This window comes from Erigeron canadensis, chromosome 8 (assembly GCF_010389155.1).
Source record: "Erigeron canadensis isolate Cc75 chromosome 8, C_canadensis_v1, whole genome shotgun sequence".
Classification (NCBI taxonomy): Eukaryota; Viridiplantae; Streptophyta; class Magnoliopsida; order Asterales; family Asteraceae; genus Erigeron; species Erigeron canadensis.
Genome location: NC_057768.1, coordinates 18,219,309 through 18,225,806, shown reverse-complemented (window position 1 = coordinate 18,225,806; position 6,498 = coordinate 18,219,309). Strand labels below are relative to the sequence as shown.

The 6,498-nt window shown below is 38.0% G+C and overlaps 1 pseudogene; it reads left to right on the top strand.

The window, feature by feature from the left end:
- Positions 1 to 370: 370 nt before the first annotated feature.
- LOC122610361 lies at positions 371 to 4,294 on the top strand (annotated as a pseudogene).
- The last annotated feature ends 2,204 nt before the right edge of the window (positions 4,295 to 6,498 follow it).

The following is a 6,498-nucleotide window of genomic DNA, read 5'->3' as shown; positions in this document are numbered from 1 at the left end:
TCCCATTCCCAGATTGGATGATATACTTGATGAATTACATGGTTCCAGTGTATTTTCTAAAGTTGATCTTAGAAGTGGCTATGACCAGATTCGAATGAGAGATGGAGATGAATGGAAGACTGCTTTCAAAATCAAAGGAGGCCTTTATGAATGGTTAGTAATGCCTTTTGGTTTATCTAATGCTCCCAGTACTTTTATGAGGTTAATGAATGAAATTCTCAAGCCACTTATTGAAAAATTTGTTGTTGTTTATTTTGATGACATTCTGGTATATTCAAAATCTAAAGCTGAACATGTTGATCATTTAAGAAGTGTGTTTGAATTACTGAGAAAACACCAGTTGTATGGCAAATTAGAAAAATGTGATTTCATGGTGGAAAGTGTAATATTTTTTGGTTATGTAGTATCAAAAGAAGGTATTTCCATGGATCTTTCTAAAGTGGAAGCCATCAGATCATGGCCAGTTCCTACTACTATCACTGAAGTAAGAAGTTTTCATGGACTGGCATCATTTTATAGAAGGTTTATTAAGAATTTCTCTACAGTTGTGGCTCCTATTACTGATTGTCTGAAGAGAGGTAATTTGACTGGTCTAAGTCAGCTCAACTAACATTCGAATCACTGAAGGAGAAGCTCAGTTCAGCTCCAGTTCTATCTTTGCCAGATTTTGATCAGTTGTTCGAGTTAGAATGTGACACCAGTGGAGTAGGTGTTAGTGCAATTTTGGTGCAGGCAGGGCGTCCAGTTGCTTATTTTAGTGAAAAGCTCAATAGCTCCAAACTAAAATATAGCACCTATGACAAAGAGTTTTATGCAATTATTCGTGCTATCAATCACTGGTCACATTATCTGAAGCCAAAACAGTTTGTTTTATTTTCTGACCATGAAGCACTGAAGTACATTAACGGTCAGCACAAGCTTAATGCTAGACATGCAAAATGGGTAGAATATTTGCAGTCTTATTCTTTTGTTTCTAAACACAAAGCTGTAGTAGCTAATGTTGTTGCTGATGCACTATCTAGGAGATATTCATTGTTCTCAATTTTGGAAGCAAGAGTTCTTGGATTTTCTTTTATAAAAGAATTATATGCTGCTGATCCAGACTTTTCTGATCGTTTCACTGAAGCTAACCAAAAAGGACCATTTCTTGTTCAAGATGGTTTCTTGTTTAAAAATGGAAAGTTGTGTATCCCAAGGGGTTCTATTAGAGATTTATTGATAAGGGAAGCACATGGAGGAGGTTTAGCTGGTCATTTTGGCATTAACAAAACTGGAGAGATTCTGACTGAACACTTTTACTGGCCAAGTTTGCTGAAGGATGTTCAGAATATTATCGGTCGCTGCCCAACTTGTCATCAAGCAAAGGCTACTTTTCACAAAGGATTTGTATACTCCTTTTCCAGTTCCAAGTCAGCCATGGGAAGATCTTAGTATGGGTTTCATCGTTGCACTGCCTAGAACCCAAAGGGGAAAAGATTCTATAATGGTGGTTGTTGATCGATTTTCAAAAATGGCCCATTTAGTTCCTTGCAATACTACAAATGATGCTTCAGCAGTGGCAAACTTATTTTTCAAATAAATTGTTCGTTTACATGGGATTCCAAAAACAATTGTTTCAGATAGAGATGTCAAGTTTTTGAGTTATTTCTGGAAGACACTATGGAGACTGATGGGTACCAGATTGATGTTCAGTACGTCTCATCATCCTCAGACTAATGGACAAACTGAAGTTACTAACAGAACCATTGGTATGCTGTTGAGAACATTGGTGAAGAAAACTTTAAAAGATTGGATCTGAAACTAGCTCATGCAGAATTTGCTTTCAACAGAGCTCCTAATTATTCTACTAAGAAATCACCATTCGAAATTTGTTATGGAGTCAATCCTTTAACTCCCATTGATCTGATTCCATTTTCGATTGAACCTAAGGCAAGTATTGAAGCTGAGGCCAGAGCGAAAGAAATTAAGAAAATTCATGAACATGTGAAGGCTAAAATTGAAAAGACTAATGAAGAATACAAGGCAAGAGCAAACAAGTCCAGAAAACAGTCCAGTTTTGCTCCAGGTGATCTTGTTTGGGTGCATCTGAGAAAAGAAAGATTTCCATCAAGACGGAAAAACAAGTTGATGCCAAAAGCTGAAGGACCCTTCAAAATTTTGGATAAATTTGGTGAAAACGCTTATAAAGTTGAGTTACTTGGAGACATGGCAGTTTCAAGTACTTTTAATGTAGGTGATCTGATGTTGTACCTGGAGGATGAGTACCTTGAGGACTTGAGGACAAGTCCTTTTTCAGAGGAGGAGATTGATGCGGAAATGGCAAGGCTCAATGAACTGGTAGGCACCAGTGAACTGGAGAATAGAAATGAACTGAAGGAAAGTGAACTGGTGATGCCATCTAAACAAGCCATGTTGATTCTACCAGTAGTGGCTCAATTTAGTCAAGTCTTCACTGAACCATTCCAGTCGCCAGTAATAACACTTCTCCAGTAGAAGGAAGTTCTAGTGACAATAAGCCGTGACGTGCCAGTAAAGTCCACTGAAGCACTCCAGATGAATGCTTCAGATTTATATTCCAGTTTCCAAATAATAGAATGGTTCTGAAGTCACGTGTCTGGTGGACCCAATAAGAGAAGGTGGATGACAGTTGTGATAAAGACAAAAAGAGGAACGTGTGACAACATTATTTCTAACGGTGACTTGTTCTTTATCAAATATAGTGGTGAGGTCTCAAACCTTCGACTCCTTTATCTATGTTTGTAGTGGCTAGACCTTTATCAAACATAGTGGTGGGTTGGAGTGTTTCCTTTATCCTTGATTCCGGTGGCTTAGCCTTTACGAGTCTTGGTGGTGGATTTTTTATCTATCATTTTTACTTTTATTGTATTGTTTGTTGTTTGTTTTCATATAAAATCAGAAAATACCAAAAATAGTCGTTTTAAATTCCGTTGTGCTTAGTTTTTCGCGTGATTTACACATCAGTCTCCTTTACAGCCTTCGGAATGGTGATAGTGTTGTCAGCATATTACTTCACTTGGACCTGGGGAAATTAACCAAAAATGTACTCCTCGATCCTCTTCGGTACAGACGTCACTAATATGGTTGCCAATCTGTCTAGTTCAACCAACGTTATCTCATATACTCCACGCTCTCGACTGACTGAACTCTAACTCTACTACAACTTTCTAGCATCTATTGGTTCCAGTGTTGTTGCTCATCGCAGTTGAACTTGTTCCTTAAGGATCGACATCCGTACCAGGAATGTTCGTGTCATCATTGAAACCATCTTCTGACTTAAGTGATTTTGTTGCTCTCGCCAGTCTCCTCAATGTCTCTACCTCTACCTTTGGACCGCTACATCTGATTCAATTTCTTTGGTTACATTGGCTTTCTTCCTTAGCATTGCTTTTTATTCTAGCCGTGAATTCTATATAGGGGCGCACGATTCCAACGTTAAGATAGAAGACTAGTAGAATGTCTATGTATCTTGCGTGCTGTAATTGTTCAAGCATCGTACACTTCTAACGATTTCTTACCATACGCGCACTCTAGATTCTCACTCGTATTAGCTTCTTACAATTCTAGTCATTCATGCATTCATAATAAATACGCAAGCTCATGAAGTCAAGTATCACAATGGTAGTTAAACAATATCATCAAAGTCAATCATGCAGTACAAAGTAATATCCAAATTAAAAATTTCATTAATCACAATAAACAAGCAAGTCAAATCTGACCTCTACATCCAACCCGCCATCCATGTATGTATACAGGGTATACCAGCGGCTAACCCTCCACATATGTAAATTAAATGCATCGATCAAGTTTTGACAGCTAAAGTGTGATCCGAATCTAACACCTACATCTGAGGCACTAGTGGTGTATGTATACAGGGTGTACCAGTGGTTAACCCTCCACACCCCTAGTACATCTAATGCAAGGTCGGGACTCAGTTCTGATATGCTTTCATGGTATTGGCAAGGTATGTATACAGGGTGTACCAGCGGCTAACCCTCCACCCATTCAACACCCATTGATCATACCAGGGTACCTACCACACTATTACCATCAGGGTACGATCAATGTTGCTAACAACTCCATAGGCACATATACCACACGCAAAAAGTTGATCAGGCTTTTCTATGATGATATATCGCCATACTTTGTCGCTAGAAACTTTTCATTTCGCTGGGGACATAATAATAATAATAACCAACAATCTCCAACATCTCATGCTCAAGATTTAGTCACAATCGCAAATGGCACAAGCACTAGTACGAACTCACCACAATAAGAATATGTATCCTTGACTCCTATGTGGCTAAGTAGCATGGTACTAAGTATACGCAATCATGATTTCCCAACATAAAACGTTTCTCCAGGTATCCAATCATGTCTACTAATTTCCACAAATAGCAAGCTTGATTACCACATAAAGATTACACAGATAGGATACACACATAATACCTATTATGTATGCTACATGAGGTTCTTAGGTTATAGTCTAGGCAAATCTACCTAATTCTCTATAACCAGGGCTCTGATACCAATCTGTCACACCCCGACACATAGTACACGCGTCATGGATGTTACGTAGAGTGTCTAAATGAATGCTCAAATTAACTCACATTTCATAAATCCAAACATAAACATGCAACATAGAATTAACATCCAACAAAACATAGATAAACTCCCGCGCAGGGGAAAGATTTACTTAGGCATAAAGCCATAGTCTAAACATAAAGCAACAAGCAGGCACACAGATATGTAGCTCCAAATCCTAGTCTGAGTCTGCTAAAGGCCACCATGCTATCCTCCTTAGCCACTTCTAACTTGATTTACTTGCACACCTGAAAGGATACTAAAAAGCGTCAACACAAAGGTTGGTGAGTTTGTAAGTTTGTATGCTAGTTTACTTGAAAACGTTTGTGCCGTTAAGTATGAATATGAGAGTAACGATGTATGAATACGTATAAGCGTGCCCTTACAATCATAGAAATGACCTGGCTAGTATGTATATCAAAGCGTGCCCTTACAGTCATAAACATGACCCGGCTAGTTTGTATCAATCGTGCACTTACAGTCATAAACATGACATGGCTAGTTTGTATCAATCGTGCACTTATTGTCACCAACTTGACATGGCTAGTTTGTATCAATCGTGCACTTACAATCATAAACATGACATGGCTAGTTTGTACCAATCGTGCACTTACAGTCATAAACATAACATGGCTAGTTTGTACCAATCGTGCACCTACTGTCATTAACATGACATGGCTAGTTTGTATCAATCGTGCACTTACAGTCATAAACATGACATGGCTAGTTTTTATCTATCGTGCACTTATAGTCATAAACATGACATGGCTAGTTTGTATCAATCGTGCACTTACAGTCATAAACAAGACATGGCTAGTTTGTATCAATCGTGCACTTACAGTCATAAACATGACATGGCTAGTATGAATAACAATATGAAGTCGCTTACGTTCCAAGACCTGGCTAAGTGAATACCAATATGAAGCCGCTTATAGTCATAGACATGACCTAGCTAAAGCACACAGAGACAATGGTAGAACACACAAAGGTAGGCACATGGCACTATGCACCACTTAAAGCACGCACAGATAATAGTAGCACACAACAAGCTATAATCGAGATAACATTAATGTGTCCATAATGTAAGCGAATATGAAATCAAATGTATGGCAAAAAGTGAAACCGATTATGTATCCAAAATATGTAATATTAAGCGTTTCCAAAATAGGTTGCACAAAGTCATATCATATAGTAGCAAAATATATACGTTTTACCAAAAACGATTTGTATCCTTTCAGCCCCATGAAAACTTGTGAAAAGGGGATTACGAAACTCACCAGAGTGCTAGCATCACGATTAAGCTACACAAGATATCAGAAGCAAGTAACCGGCATGCAACAAATCTTAAATCTGTAAAATAGATGTTTGTAGAGATATTTGGAAGATAAAATTACAACTCTTGAAACTAAATCTAAACAAAATAAGGTTGGATTTCGATAATATTTGATGTTTATGAAGTATTAAAATGGTTGAGTAATATGAGGTAGTAAGGGAAAATGGGGTAGCAAGGTGTGTATGTTTTTGCTAGGTGGCTAAAGTGATGAGAATGAGAATGTGAGGAGAATAAGACTATTTATATGTAGGGTAAGATGAAGGTTCCATGCTTGTTCCTAAATACGATGCTTGACACGAATACGAGGCCACTACCAAAATACGATGCCGAAGTTGAATTACGAAGTCGTTTATGAAATACGAGGCTGGACCCAAATACGATGCTAGATTTAAAATACGAGGTCGATTTTAAAATACGATGCCGATAAACAATTACGAGGTCGCATTTTCAAACTTAAATTTCTATTTTGACTCAAAAGTTTTCGTGGTCAACTCACGGGTGTTACATTGTTTACCTTTGTGCTCTTTTACAAGCACAACGCTTACTGCTTTTGAGGACACTAA